Source organism: Enhydra lutris, unplaced genomic scaffold (genome assembly GCF_002288905.1).
Source record: "Enhydra lutris kenyoni isolate GAN:26980312 unplaced genomic scaffold, ASM228890v2 scaffoldscaffold46, whole genome shotgun sequence".
Lineage (NCBI taxonomy): Eukaryota > Metazoa > Chordata > Mammalia > Carnivora > Mustelidae > Enhydra > Enhydra lutris.
Window position 1 is genome coordinate 3966620 of NW_019154130.1, and position 13188 is coordinate 3979807.

General features: G+C 58.7%; 1 protein-coding gene across 1 annotated transcript in view; it reads left to right on the top strand.

The window, feature by feature from the left end:
* Positions 1–13188, top strand: part of LOC111156480 (nuclear receptor corepressor 2) — a 207664-nt gene that overhangs the window by 25073 nt on the left and 169403 nt on the right. The window contains exon 2 of the mRNA XM_022517407.1: positions 4068–4114. The gene's annotated coding sequence lies outside the window, so the exon portion shown is untranslated. The remainder of the gene's footprint in view (positions 1–4067; positions 4115–13188) is intronic.

The window sequence follows — 13188 nt, forward strand, 5'->3', positions numbered from 1 at the left end:
TTTGTGTGTTCGTAGGTGGGAGCTTGTAGCCCCCCGACTCTGGAAGCAGGTGGGGGTGAAGGCCTGGTGTCCCACCATGGGACCAGCGGGTCCCATGAGGGTCCAGCGGGGTTGGGGGTGCTGGAGCCCAGCCATGGATGCTTGCCTGGCCTTGAGGCTGAGCCTGTAGGTTCTGACTTTAGGAGAGACTCTAGTGCAGGAGGAGGCCCGAGACTGGGCCTGGGTGGAAGGTTGCTCCCTCCAGGTAGGCCTCAGGGATTGACCTAGACCTGTCCTCACCAGCCCTGCCTCACACCATTCCTACTGTTTTGTGTTAAATCACAGTGTGCCTCTCCAGTCCTGCGGCCTTGCCCTGGAGATAAAACCCAGGAGTCCTCTCCCTCTGGCTCTCCACCTCCTGGCCTTTCTGGCTGCTTTCCGGTTTAGCTGGTTCCCACCTCTGGGGCTTTGCATTTTGCTGTGCCCTCCTCCTGGAGGGCCCTTCCTGCTTATCTTGGTAGGGCCTAGACCTTCTGCCCTGGTCTCCAGGGTCACCTCCTGGGGAAGCCGTCCCAGCCCCACCCCCATGCCCTTCATTGCAGGTTCTCTCTGGTTTCTGTCGTCCCTGCTCTTAGAAGTGGCCCCGTGCATTCACTGGTGCGCCCGTGGGGGGCTTGGGTGTGGGTGGGCGTGCCCGCATCCCTAGAGCCCTCCTGGCCTGTGTTCACGGCCGCGTCCCTGTGCCGGGGCTTTGTCAAGCTTGTGGACTGGCTGGAGGGTGACGGGTCCTGGTTGAAGCAGATCAGCCTCCTTGGGGTTTGAATTCCACCTAGCTCTGTCCTCGCTGGGCTCTGGACCTCGGGCCGATGGCTTCCTGTCTCTGAGTGGGGTGGATGGACACGTGGGGGTGACCTTTGTGGTTGGGGTGATCTGGGCAGGCTTCCTGGAGGAGGAAAAGGTGGTGGTTGGGCTCTTTCTGGGAGGGCAGAGGAGGAGGGCGAGGGTGCATTTGGCAGAGGCCTGGAGGGGCTTGTTGTGGGCTGGGGCGGGGTGGTCGTGGACGAGTCTTTGCCCACGGCGCTGGGGTTCAGTGAGCTAGAGTGGCGGTGGGTTTGGGAGAAAGAGTCCTCCTCCGGTCTGCTTTGCTGGGAGACAAATCTGGTCAGCCCTGGAGAGAAGAGGAGGACAGGAAGGGGCTGGAATGGAGCATCGGTGGTCCCGGGCCTGCTCAGCGCTGCCCAGGGGGAGCGGAGGAGGAAGGGCGCCCGGGCCCCCCGCGTGCTCAGTGAGTGAGTCGTGCATGGATGTGAGTGAGCGTGAGGCGCCCGTGAGCGTGGACTGGGTGAGAGCTTGTGAGCGGATGAGACAGTGAGCCAGTGGGCGAGCGGCTGAGGGTGTGCACGGGCGTGAACTTGTGTGTGAGCGTCGGCACCGGCGCCAGCTGGATGGCGGCTGACGGTGGGGGGTGGAGCATGGCTGGGCCCCCGTGGCTGCCTCTTGGTCTTTTGGGCTTGCAGGTCGGTGCTGCCCCCTCTCGCAGAGGACCCACGGCCGAGGGAGGTCCCGGGGATGTGCAGCTCTGTCTGGGGAGGTGGCGGGAGCTCCAGCAACTGCCCCCCACAGCTGCCCTGCATTGTGTTCTGGCTCCCATCACCCAGAGGGCGTGAACCTGGGTTCAAATCGCAACACCTTCACTTTCTGGCTGCGTGACCTTGGGTGAATGACTCGGCTCTCTGAGCCTCGCTGCCTGGACTAGAAAACAGAGGTCCCGGGGGGTTGTGAGGATTACACGGGTGCACACAGGGCGCAGGGGGCTGTGTTTCTCTTCTCCCTCCCCTACCCAGAGCTGACCAGCGATCCCTGACCCCTGTCCGAGCTGGCCGGCCAGACTCCCTCCCTCCCTGCCCGCCCCGTGGATTCTCCTGGCCGAGTGTCCCGTCCGCTTCTCCCGCCTCTGCCAGGATCCTCCTGGCTGGTGCTGGAGCCTCCCCTTGGCCCCTGGCTCCACCGTCCAGGCTTCCACCATCCACTGCTCAGCTGGAATGCACTCTCCAAGTCCCAGGGGGAGCTGGTACCTCTGGGCATGCGGATCCCTCCTGAGGGTCTCCGCTCTGCTAGTGAAGCTGCTTCTGCTGTCTGCAGGCAGCCGGGTCTCCCTGGGTTCACAGGTGCGGTCTCTTCCACCTGCGGCTCCGGGTTCCTTTCCACCCCGGCCCTCTGTCCCCTGACCCCCTCTTGCTGGGTACTCTGTGTCTGGGGGTTGCGGGAGGAGCTGGCTGGAGTTGAGAGAAGGTACACAGAAGATGGGGTCTAAGCCCCCAGCTGTGTGTCCAGGGGAGCCCACTGGGCCTGACCCTGCCCGGGGCCCTTTACGGGGCAGGGGTAATGCTAGCGCACAGCCGTAACCGATCGCTGTGGTGTGCTCCACAAGCACTTGGCATCCGCTCTGAGGCCCGTGCAGGTTCCAGTGTTCCCCCTTCCGAGACGGGAATACGGAGGCTCCGGAGGTGAAGTGACTCATCCCGGGGTGCACAGCTAGGAAGGGCACAGCCCCTGTTTGAACCTGGGGATCCTGGCCGCAGAGCCCGAGCCCTGCTTGGACCCGTCCCCAGCGCCATGAGAGCAGGCATCCCTGCTCGGTGTGGGTGAGGAGCGGGTCCCGAAGGCCCACTGGATACTGAGATGCTTGTGACTGAGCCTGCCATGGAGACGTCATGGCGGAGCGGGCCCATTTTCTGGATGGGAAGACTGAGCTCAGAGCTTGCTGGGGGCTTGCCCAAGGTCACAGCTGTTAGTGGGACCAGAGCCAGCTTTCTGGACTCTCTGCCCAGTGCTCTGCCCACTATACTGTTTCTTTCCTTCTTTTTCTGTATAAAAGCTAAAACAGTAACCCCAAAACACATGGGTACAGATGAATGAATGATTACAAAGTGGACACCATGTAGGCCCCCCCCCTTGTCTTGGCCCCCGTGGTGATCAGTGTCCTGGCCTTTCGTGGGAGTCTCCTTTCTGTTCTGGGGTGACCATCTCTCTGGGCCTCTCTACCGTGAAGGTTGAGTTTGGCCTTTCCCAGACTCGTGTGTGTGGGACGAGGGCGCATGCCCCCGCATGCAGTCCCCCGAGCCGGGCATCTGGGTTCGGCACGAGAGCCTGAGGTCCCTCCTGCTGATTGTGTGCGCCCCACATGTTGTCACATGGTAGGTACTGGGGACGAGCAGTGTTCTGGGGTGTACCTGTTGGTGGACGGCTGGATTGTTCTGGGGGTTTTTGTGATTATGAGTAAAGCGGTAACTGACGTTCGTGTAGAGTCTTTGTTTGCGTGGAGCTGTGGGTTCATTTCTCTCGTGGAACGGCCCAGGGGTGGGATTGCTGGGTCCCATGGTCACAAGACACTTGGTTTCTGTCTTTAATCTTAGCCATCCAGGTTGGGGTGCGATGGCCCCTGGGGGCTGTAACTTGCGCTTTCCCAATCATTAGTGAAATCGAGCTCTTTTTCATGTGCCCGTGGGCCATTTGTATGTTGACTTTTGTGAAGTGCTATCAAGTCTTCGGTCTGTTTTTCTGTTGCGTTAACTGGCTCTCGTGTTTCTTTGTGGGTGTCCTTTATAGATTCTGAGCACGAGTTTCTACTTGACTGTTTCTGACTTTGGATGGTGATGTTCTTGAATGAGACCAGCAGGTGCTGTCCTCCAGGGGTCCCCTGTGTGTTCATAGGGTCCACTGGGGAGTTCATGGGGGAGGTTCAGCGACACTGTGATCTGGGCCCCCAGCTCCTCGGTGGCCCTATTGCTTGTAACCACACGGCCCGAGTTGGAATTCCAGCCCTGTGACTTCCTAGCGGTGGGACTGGGGGCCGGAGACTTGGATTCTCTGAACCCCAGTGCCCCTATCTGTCACTGGTGGTTGAGTGTTCATCTTGCCTGGCAGTGGCGGGGAAGTGCTTGGCCCCAGGCATCCAGGGCCCCAGGCACAACCCGGGCCAAGCACCCCCCACCCCCACCACACGCAGCCGCAGGACCTGCTGTACTTAGCTCATGCATGGGGGCTGCTGAGTGTTTTCTAACAAGACTCGTATTTTCCTCCCGCAGGACTCCTGGGCTCTTTGGGGACTCGGCGTTGCCAGAGGCCGTTCCGGGTAGGTTCACAGCTGTCCCCACTCGCTGTCTGTAGCAGATTCATATTGCTGGGACCTTGGGGGTGGGGGGCAGAATTTCTGGGGAAGCCAGATTCCTCCGGCTGGATGGGGTCGGGGGCCCAGTGTGACCTGGTGGGGTGGGATCTGGTGCCCCAGAGGTGCCCAGGGCGGAGAACGGCTTGGGGAACTTGGGGGCCCCTGGGGATAGGATACGATGCCCGAGAGAAGGGGTGGTCCCTGGCAGTGTGGATGTGGGATAGTGGGGTTTGTGGGCACCTTGCTTCTGTGGTTTAAAGGTGGCCGCAGGCGTGGGGAGGGAGGGGCCCGTGGAAAGGCCGCGTATTAGGGTGGTGGGCATTGGAGGATGTCCTCAGGCTGGACACCTGCGTGCCACCGTGGCCGCCATGCCCGTGGGAGACGAGGGGGCCCATGTCCCCAGCCCAGGCATGCTCGGCACGCAGGGCAAGTCACTACATCTCCCTCTGCCTCCACCTCCTGAGCTGTAAACTGCAGGCATCAGCCGTGTCCCCTCCTAGCGTGGCAGTGATGATGAAATGAGCCAGGCACGGCGCAGGCTGACGTCACAGCTCGTCCTTTCCCTGTGTGGCTCTCTCAGCCATGCCCCCAGATGGGCTGCAATCCTCGTTTTACAAACAAGGAAACTGAGGCACAGGTGGGTCACCTGTCCTGAGCTTCGGGTGGAAGCCCAGACCTGGGACTTGAACCTTTTGTTGACCCTCCCAGGGAACCTGGCAGACTCTTTCCCAACATGCTCACTTGACAACAAGCAGACCAAGGCCCTTATTGGACAGGTCTGTGCCCGCCGCCCGCCCCTCCACCTGGTACATTGGACGGCGGGGCCTCTCCCACACCAGGGGGACTGGGGCAGGGTCATATGGGCACAGGCAGGGGTTGGGATGTCAGGGGAGAGGGAAGGCAGTCCAGGAACGGGTCGTGCGTGGTAAAAGCTTGGAGCTGGGAATTTGGACATTGGCCTGGTTGGTGCAAATGTCTTTTCTATTACGTTGATTTTTAATGAGGAGAGGCGCGGTGCTCCTGAGCCGGGACTCTGGGGTTCGGCTGCCTGAGTGTAGGTCTTTCTTGGCCACTTATCTGTGGGACCCGGGGCAAGGCCCTTTGGCCCCCTGTGCCTCAATGTTCCCATCTATAAAATTGCCTCAATGTTCCCATCTATAAAATAGGTGTACAACTATTGCTCCCTGCCTCCCGGCCCCCACAGGATTGGTGATGAGTGGATTGTTGCTAAGATTTCTGTGTTTTATAATTTTTTTAACCAGCTAGAGGACTTGTAGCATAGGGAGCTGAATTCATGGCCTCCTCTCCCAGTGCCCAGTCCCATCGCTGGAGTCACGGGGCTTGGCTCAGGGAGGACAGACTGTGCTCCAGACCTGGGACAGACTAAGGCTGGGTCCTGGAAGACCCTGGCGGGCATGGCAGGGACACTCCGTTCCCCTCCTCAAGAGCTGGGAAGATTTGTAGACCTAGGGGAGGGTGCCTCCCAGAGGGGTTGTGGAGAGGGGGTCCTGGGTCATGAAATGAGCACCCTGCCCCAGCCCCTGCCCTAGAGGAAGGAGTAGTCAGTCGGGGTGGCCTCCTAGAAGTGGCAGCTAGCCCCCTTCCTGGCTCCGTGGCACTGAGGGTCCCAGAGGGTCCCAGAGAGTCGGATGGCTGAGGCTCCTGGATGGGGCATGGGCTTTGGTGAACGTGCGGTGCTTAGCAGGTGGTAAATGCTCGTTCATGATTCCCCGCATCCTTCTCTACCTCTTACTGACAGAGCTGTTTTCTTTTGGGGAGTGAATAAGGGGTGTCAGCTGGGCCTGGCCCTGAGGAGGGTTTGGGGGAGCTGAGCAGCTGGCGGGGGCCCCAGCCTGACCTGCAGTGTCCGTGGCAGGGCTGAGATCAGGCACTCTGGGCTCCTCTGGGTTCCCAAACACCTCCCACCTTTGTTCCCCTCCCAGTCAGATCTATACCAGGTGCAGGTGGGGACTTGGAGGGACAGCTGGGATCCCCTGTGCAGCCCCATTCTGCTTGGGGTCAACTGAGGTTGAGAGGCAAGTGGGGGGAGTTTCAGTCCTCGTCCCTGACACCAGCCCGAGACTGATGTCTTGGGTTCCCTGGCGGTTCTGCAGCAGGCGGCCTCCCACAGACCTGGGTGTGAATCCACCTCGGTTTCCTCATCAGTCAAATGGGTGTCCTACAAGGTCGTTGGGGGCATTGCTGGGCCCATAGCAGGGCTCAGCATGTTCTGGCTCGGACCTGGCTGCTGTCAAGAGGTTTTATTCCTCTGCAGAATACATACGTTCACAGAACGATTATTCCCCGAACACCTACTGTGTGCCAGGCGCTGTCCCGGGTGCTGGAGAAGGGGCCTTGAGTAGGGGAGACAGATCATAAGCAAGTCGTATACCCACAGTGTGTCCTGTGGTGGGGAGCCCGGGCGTGAAGAACCAGCAGAGGAGGGAGGGGGTTTGGGAAGTATGTGGGTGGGCTGGGGTTGCAGTTTCAAACGGCGGAGAGTGAGGGGAGTCAGGGTGGTCCTACTTGAGAAGGTGGTGTCTGAGCAAAGACCTGCAGGAGGGGAGGAAGGGAGCATGCGGTTCTCTGGAGGAAGGGTGTCCCAGGCAGAGGGAACAGCCCATGCGAAGGCTCTGAGGCTGCTTGGAATGGGCCTCTTGGTTTGCAGGAGACCATGTGAGATATGGGTGGGGTGTCCCTGGGGCAGGCCTCTCTCCTTTGCTCCTTTGCCCTCTGTCCCCTCTCCCCCAGGAGGCAGGAGGGATGCTCCTCAGGCCCTTTGTCCCATGTGGTGGGTCTCATCGTGGAGGTGGGGAGGTGTAGGTGACCCCGGTGGTCGTCACCCTACAGTGATGAGCCCAACTAGGTTTGGGCGCTTCTGAAGTTGAAGGAAGGCAGCTTTGCCTGGGCTGGGGGGGCGGGGGGCGGGGGGGTGTCGGGGATTTCCTTCCTCCTCCTCCTCTGCCTCTTGGTCCTCCATCAATCTGCATTACTGGCCTAATGGGGAGCCTTCCTCCCATGGTTGAGTTATCTGTTTGTCATGCCGTGGCCCACCCGAGGACGATAAAAGGGCTTTTTGTCTGCAAGCACTTAGCTTCCTCCTCTGGGGCGATCCATCACGTCTGAGGAAGGAGGGAGGCAGACAGATGGGGGAGGGGGCAGGGGGGGGTCCCAGGAGCCCCCGTGGCAGGACCCAAGTGGCTCCTCAGCCCAGAGACAAGGCCTGTCTGGGGACAGACAGGGGCAGCTGGGAGCGGGACCTTGGGGGGGAGTCATGGGGGCAAATGTCTGAAGACCCAGACGTGTGGATCCTTTGCCCCGCAGCTCCTGGTTGGCGGCTTGAAGGCCTTTCTGAGACCCTCGCCCCGGGGCGGCCTGGTGGGGCCAGAGCTGGGGCTGGGGGAGCAGGCATTTCTGAAAGAAGAGGTAGCAGGGGAGACCAGTAAAGGCCAGGGAGGACCTGGATCCTGGGTCCAGGACGGTACTGTGACAGTCGCGGCACACACTTGGGGCGCTCCCGTCGCTGAGACCCCCTTCTAGTAAGCACCTCCTGGGGTTATCGCATTGAATCCTCAGAAGCGACCCCATGAGATGGGGACTGTTGTCCTGTTCTACAGATGAAGAAATCAAGGCACAGGGAGGTGAGGCGATATCCCCAAGCGTGCAGGTGGCGGAGGGAGGGTTTGAACTCAGGGAGCCCCGCTCTGGAGTTTCTGTACTGGAGTCCATCGCTGGAGGAGGTGGCATTTAGTTCGGGGGGCCCTTCAGGCCGATGAGGGCGAGGGCTTGCTGTGGGTGGGGGCTGATTGCAGACGAGGGCCTGGGAACCGTGAGGAGGAAGATGGAGACCAAGCATCCTGCGGGCAGACGAGTGTGCAGGTGTGTATGTTGGGAGGTTGGGGGGCGGGGAGATTTGTGGGGCTGGGCCCTGCTGAATCACGCCTCTCTGAAGTCCCTTTGCTCCACCTTGGGGCCATAGGTGAACTGGCTTTCTCCCTGGTTGGGCGAGGCCCTGGTCCCTCCGCCGGTGGAGGCGATGAGTGCACGGGGCTGGGGGCGGTGGTGTCTCTGCCCTGGGCAAGCTGCCCCTCCCCCTGCTTTCCTTCCTTCCCCCTCCTCCCTCTGCCCCTCGCTCCATTCCCCTCCATCTCTCCCTTCTCCTCCTTCCCCTCTTCCTTCCTTCCCTTCCTCCCTCCACCACCCCCTCCTCCTTCCCTCCCCTTCCTACAACCCCCCTCCTTCTCCCCACAGGCCACCCTCAAATGACAGCAACTAATGGTACCTCTGATGGCGGGCTGGGAGGACAAGGCTGACAGTTGAGCGTGTCTGCCTGCGGCTGGCCCTCTAATCGGGCCCAGGGGACGCCCCCTCCTGCCATGGCTTCCAGACGCCGCCTGCCCGCTCCATCACTCACAGGGTAGCAGGGAGCAGGGGCCGCCCCTGGCGGGCAGGCGCATGTCAGCCGGCACAGAAGCTACCCCCCAGTCCCTGCTGTCCTTCTATTATTACCATTTTTTTCTTTCCTAAATGGGGGGCTCTGGGGTGACCCTTGTCCTACCCTAGTTAGTGACCACCAGGGTTCCCTTGTCCGCCAGAATGTCCTCTCCTCTGGCCAGCCCCTATCCCAAAATGACCTCTGGGGTACGGCGCTGTGCCCCCATCCTTCTGTGTCTGCCCCCCTAGGTGGGATGTCGAGGAGCCTTGTCCTGTTCTGGACATGAGGCATCAGTTAAATGCTGGAGCCCCAGCAGCCAGGAGCCTTCAGTGATGAGGGTAGCTACCCAGACCTGGAGTCTTGTCTGGTGGGGGTCTCCTGTGTGTGGGGGTCTCCTGTGTGTTGTGGGGGGTGGGCAAGCATTCCAGCCAGTCCTGTCCATGCTGGGGTCTGGTGCTTGCCCATTCATCATTTTGCAGCAGCAATAATGAGGCCCCTGCTGTATGCCACGGCCTGCAGCTGGTGCTTTTCACCTCAGTTCATTTTCTTCTACAATAACTCTCCGAGGAGAGTGCTATTTATAACCCTGCTTTTGTAGACGGGGAGCCTGACAGGCAGAGAGGCAAAGTGACTTGCCCTAAATGACCCAGCAAGGAAGGAATAAATCCAGGATGTAACCCTGACCTTCCTTGTCCAGGGCTCATAAATCAGGGCCTTGGGGGTAACTTGGGTGGACAGTGAAGGAAGCTGCAGACCCGACCGGGAAGTGGGGAAGTAGTGTCGGGACACCTGAGTGGGGTTAAGGCTGCTGATTTTAATGTATGGATTTCACAAAAATCAGCCCTACTGAGGTGTAATTAACCTGGAGTAGGACATACCCATTTTAAGGATTCACCTCTGTGGGTTTGGACAGTGGAAAACATTTATCTGAGAACCACAGCAATCAAGATACCGAGTGTTTCCACCTGCTCCCAGAGAATCCCCATTCCCCCATCAGAAGCCCCCGCTGATCTGCCACCAAGGAAGTTCTAGAATCTTCCAGATTTTCATAATAAAATGATAAAGGATGCATTTTCTTTTTGGCGTGTTTTGTTTCTTTCTGCATGTTCCTAAGTTTCCTCCGTGTCTTTGGATGTATCAATAACTGCTCCTTTTTAATTGGTGAGTGATAGCCCACGTACGACTGTGCCGCAGCTCATTTATTCATTCAGGAGTTATGGGCCTAGAGGTTGTTTCCAGTGTGGGGCTCTTAGGAATAAAGCCGGCAAGTCTTTGTGCCTCTGGACGCTTTTTCTTGCCTTATTGCATTGGCCGACACCCGGGGACGCGCTGGGTGGTAGCAGTTGGGTTTTCACGGGTAGCTAGCTGTGGGCGGTTTTCTTAACACTCCCATCTTACAGATAAGCAAACTGAGGCTGTGAGTGCTCAGGTGACTTATCTAAAGTCCTTCTGCGAGAGCTGAGTGCTCTTTCTCCTCCTCGGAGCTGGGAAGGGCCAAGGCCTTGTGTTGCACTGATGGCTTTGCTGGTGCAGAGGGTCCGTCGGGCCAGGAACTGATGGCTAGGTGGGGGGACAGAACTGCCCCTCTTCCCAGAGGGTTTCCTCTGCTGGAGAGCGAGCGTGTGGTGGAGGTACCACGCCTTCCTGGTCAGGCACCGTAGGCTGGCTCTGCTGAGGAAACGTCAGGCCTTGCGTGATGCCGTCATCTTGGGCAAAGTCACGCAGGCCTTCCGGGGAGCTATTTTTGGGGCAGGGCAGGAGGATGACATACAGAAGCCCGGGAATGGGGGTGGGGACAAAGAGGGGAGCCTTCTCGTCCTTCTCCCTCGCCGGAGGGGTGTTAGCTAAGATGACTTTTCGGGGAAGGAGGCCCGTAAATTAAATAAGCAATCCCGTAAATAAATAAGTAATGAAGTTAGTGGGGTGCCTAATTACATCAAATTCATAATTATGGATGGATTTCTGCCCCATAATTGTACTTGTTTTTAATCTTTGGCTCCGACATGCGTCTCCTTCCATCTGACAGTAATCCCTGCCCCAGCTGGAGGGAGGAGGGAGGCACTGCTTTGCGGGGCTCCCAGTGAGCCTGGTGATGGGGCGCCCCTGGCGCCAGGGATCCAGGGACTTGTCTTCATCCCTGTGGTCGGGTTTAAAAACCTACACCGTTTTGAAATTGCCGTAAATGCCAGTGATAATAACAGAGGTTGTAATAGTAATCGTGTTGCCCTTCACATGTTATAATTTACTTTTCCCTAACCTCCCCCTTCTCCCCCACCCCCCACCCCGGGTAAAGCAGAGATTGTTATTATCCCCACTTTACAGATGAGGAAACTGAGGAACAGAGAGGTTAAGTGACTTGCGTGAGGTCACACAGCCAGTGAGATTCACACCCAGGCTGTTTACCCTGGGGCCAAGGTCACCCCGGGTGGGACTTCTCCTGCTGTCCCTGTGCTGGGCTGTGTTAAGGCTTCATGCATTTCCTGAGGTCTCCTCAGCATGTTGCTTGGAGGGAGAGGTTAATTTAGCACAGCTCAAGGCCTCCAGAGGCGTAAATGCTGAAAAAATGATGTCATGCCTTCCACGATGGCCATAAATCAAACAGGAACCCTCTGAACCATAAAATAAAAATGTTTATTTTTCACTTAAAGACAAAGTAAGCCCACTGCTGAAATTAAAACGCCCTCTTCTTTCTAGATCTTCCCTTTTCCCTTGGGTGGCTTTGATTTGCTGGCGTGGTGGGCATGCCTCGCGCCGCCTGTGGCGCTGGATTGATCGTCCTTGGACCCATTGTCCAGATGAGCAAACCAGGACTTGAGTGAGGTCACAGCGGGTGGGGGTGGAGCTCCCATTCTAACCAGCTCTTCCCACCTGACCTTTGGGACAGAGACCACCTCAGTCCCCGCTGCTCTTGCCTGAGAAGTGTAGGGGTCCTGCACACCCACGGCTGGCTTCGCCGGGTCCCTCCTGCGCTGGGTGGCCGTGGCCGGCCTCACTGGTAAGCCCAGCTGTCTGGTGGGAAGAGGAGACCAGCTGTGCTCACATCGTTTTGGGGACAGAGAGGATGTGGGGGTGGCTGGAGTGATGTTATCCCACGCGGGCCCCAGACCCCCAGCCAGCGCTGACACCTGCTTTTCACACTCTGCCCTGTGTCTTGGGACATCTGCCCTTCTGAGCCCTCGACAGGCCTGGGCCTCCCAGGAGGAATTGTTTGCGGACCGGGACCGCAGGGAGGGAACACCCTTCACTTTCTGGGCTGTGCTCATGCAGCCAGATGGGACCTGTGTTTCTGGCAGAGGCTTTCGTTCGGGCTGGCCTGGGGCCTGCATTCTCCTGTGCCGACTTCAGGTTCGTGGGGTTTGGGTGCTCTCCCTGCCCCTCGCTACGCTTAGGACGTACAGGAATTGAGGACAGACTCCCATGAAGAATTGCGTGTCTTCATGGTGCTTTGGGGGAGGGGGCAACCTAGGGAGGCTGCCCGGAGGGGCTGGAATGAGCACGTCTGAGCAATGATAAATGTTGCGTGTAGGAATCAGTAGGAGTACAGCACTCCAGATGGGACCTAACACAGAGCAAATACTGTATCTGTTACCAGTGCTGACCTTTCCGGACCATCTGCCTGCCTTAGGGCCGTGCGAGGGTCTCCCACAATCACAGCGATTAACATCAGCTTCATTCCTAATGATTCCTGGGCACCGCTTCTGTGCCACGCTGTGCTCTGAGTGTGTCCCAGACATCCACCCGTGTACTCCTTGGGGCAGCCCTATGGGGTAGGTTCTGTATTTCATCAGCTCTGTTTTATGGTGGGGGGGAGCTGGTGGCCGCAGAGAGGTTAAGTGACTCGCCCAAGGTCATACAGCTGGCAGCGGGCGGAGGTGGGGTTTGAACCCAGGCAGACCTACTCCACGCACCTGCTATGAATTGTGGGGGATCTGCAGGCGCCACCTGCAGCCACCCGTGAGCCTGGACCCAGACTGGATCTCTTGGCAGGGCTGCCCCAGCCGCGGGCCAGGCTCTGTGGGCTACACAGGGCTCTCAGGCACATGTCAGCTGTTCGGGGCTGGGCGGGACTGGTCAGGGCATGAGGGGTCTGCTTTCTGCCTGCCTACAGCCAGCCTGGTGTCCCCGTGGCCTCCCAGGGTGGGGCGGGGGATGTAGACACAGCGAACAAGATGCCAGGGCCCTGCCATGTGGATCCCACGGGCAGTGCACAAAACAAACGTGGTATGGCAAGAAGGGCATATGCTGGCTGTGGTAATGCAGGGTGGGAGACAACTCTGGTTAGGGGGGGGCTCACTTTATTTTTTGGGGGGCTCACTTTAGGTAAAGGAATCAAGAGTGGTCTCTGGGGAGGTGACATTGGAGCTGGGACCTAGACAATGAGAAGAAAGCAGGCATATGAAAAGAAGAGGAAAGAGTGTTGTGGGTTCAAGAATAGCCTGTGCAAAGGCCCTGAGGCCATAATGTTTCAAGAATGCTGAGGAGGCCCACATGGCTGGAATGGAGCCAGGGGCACCAGAAGTGGTTCTCTGGATCTGAGGCTGTTCTGTAGACCTTGGGGGTTGGGCTCTTTTCACACTTCAGGCACGAAACAAGTTTAAGGGCT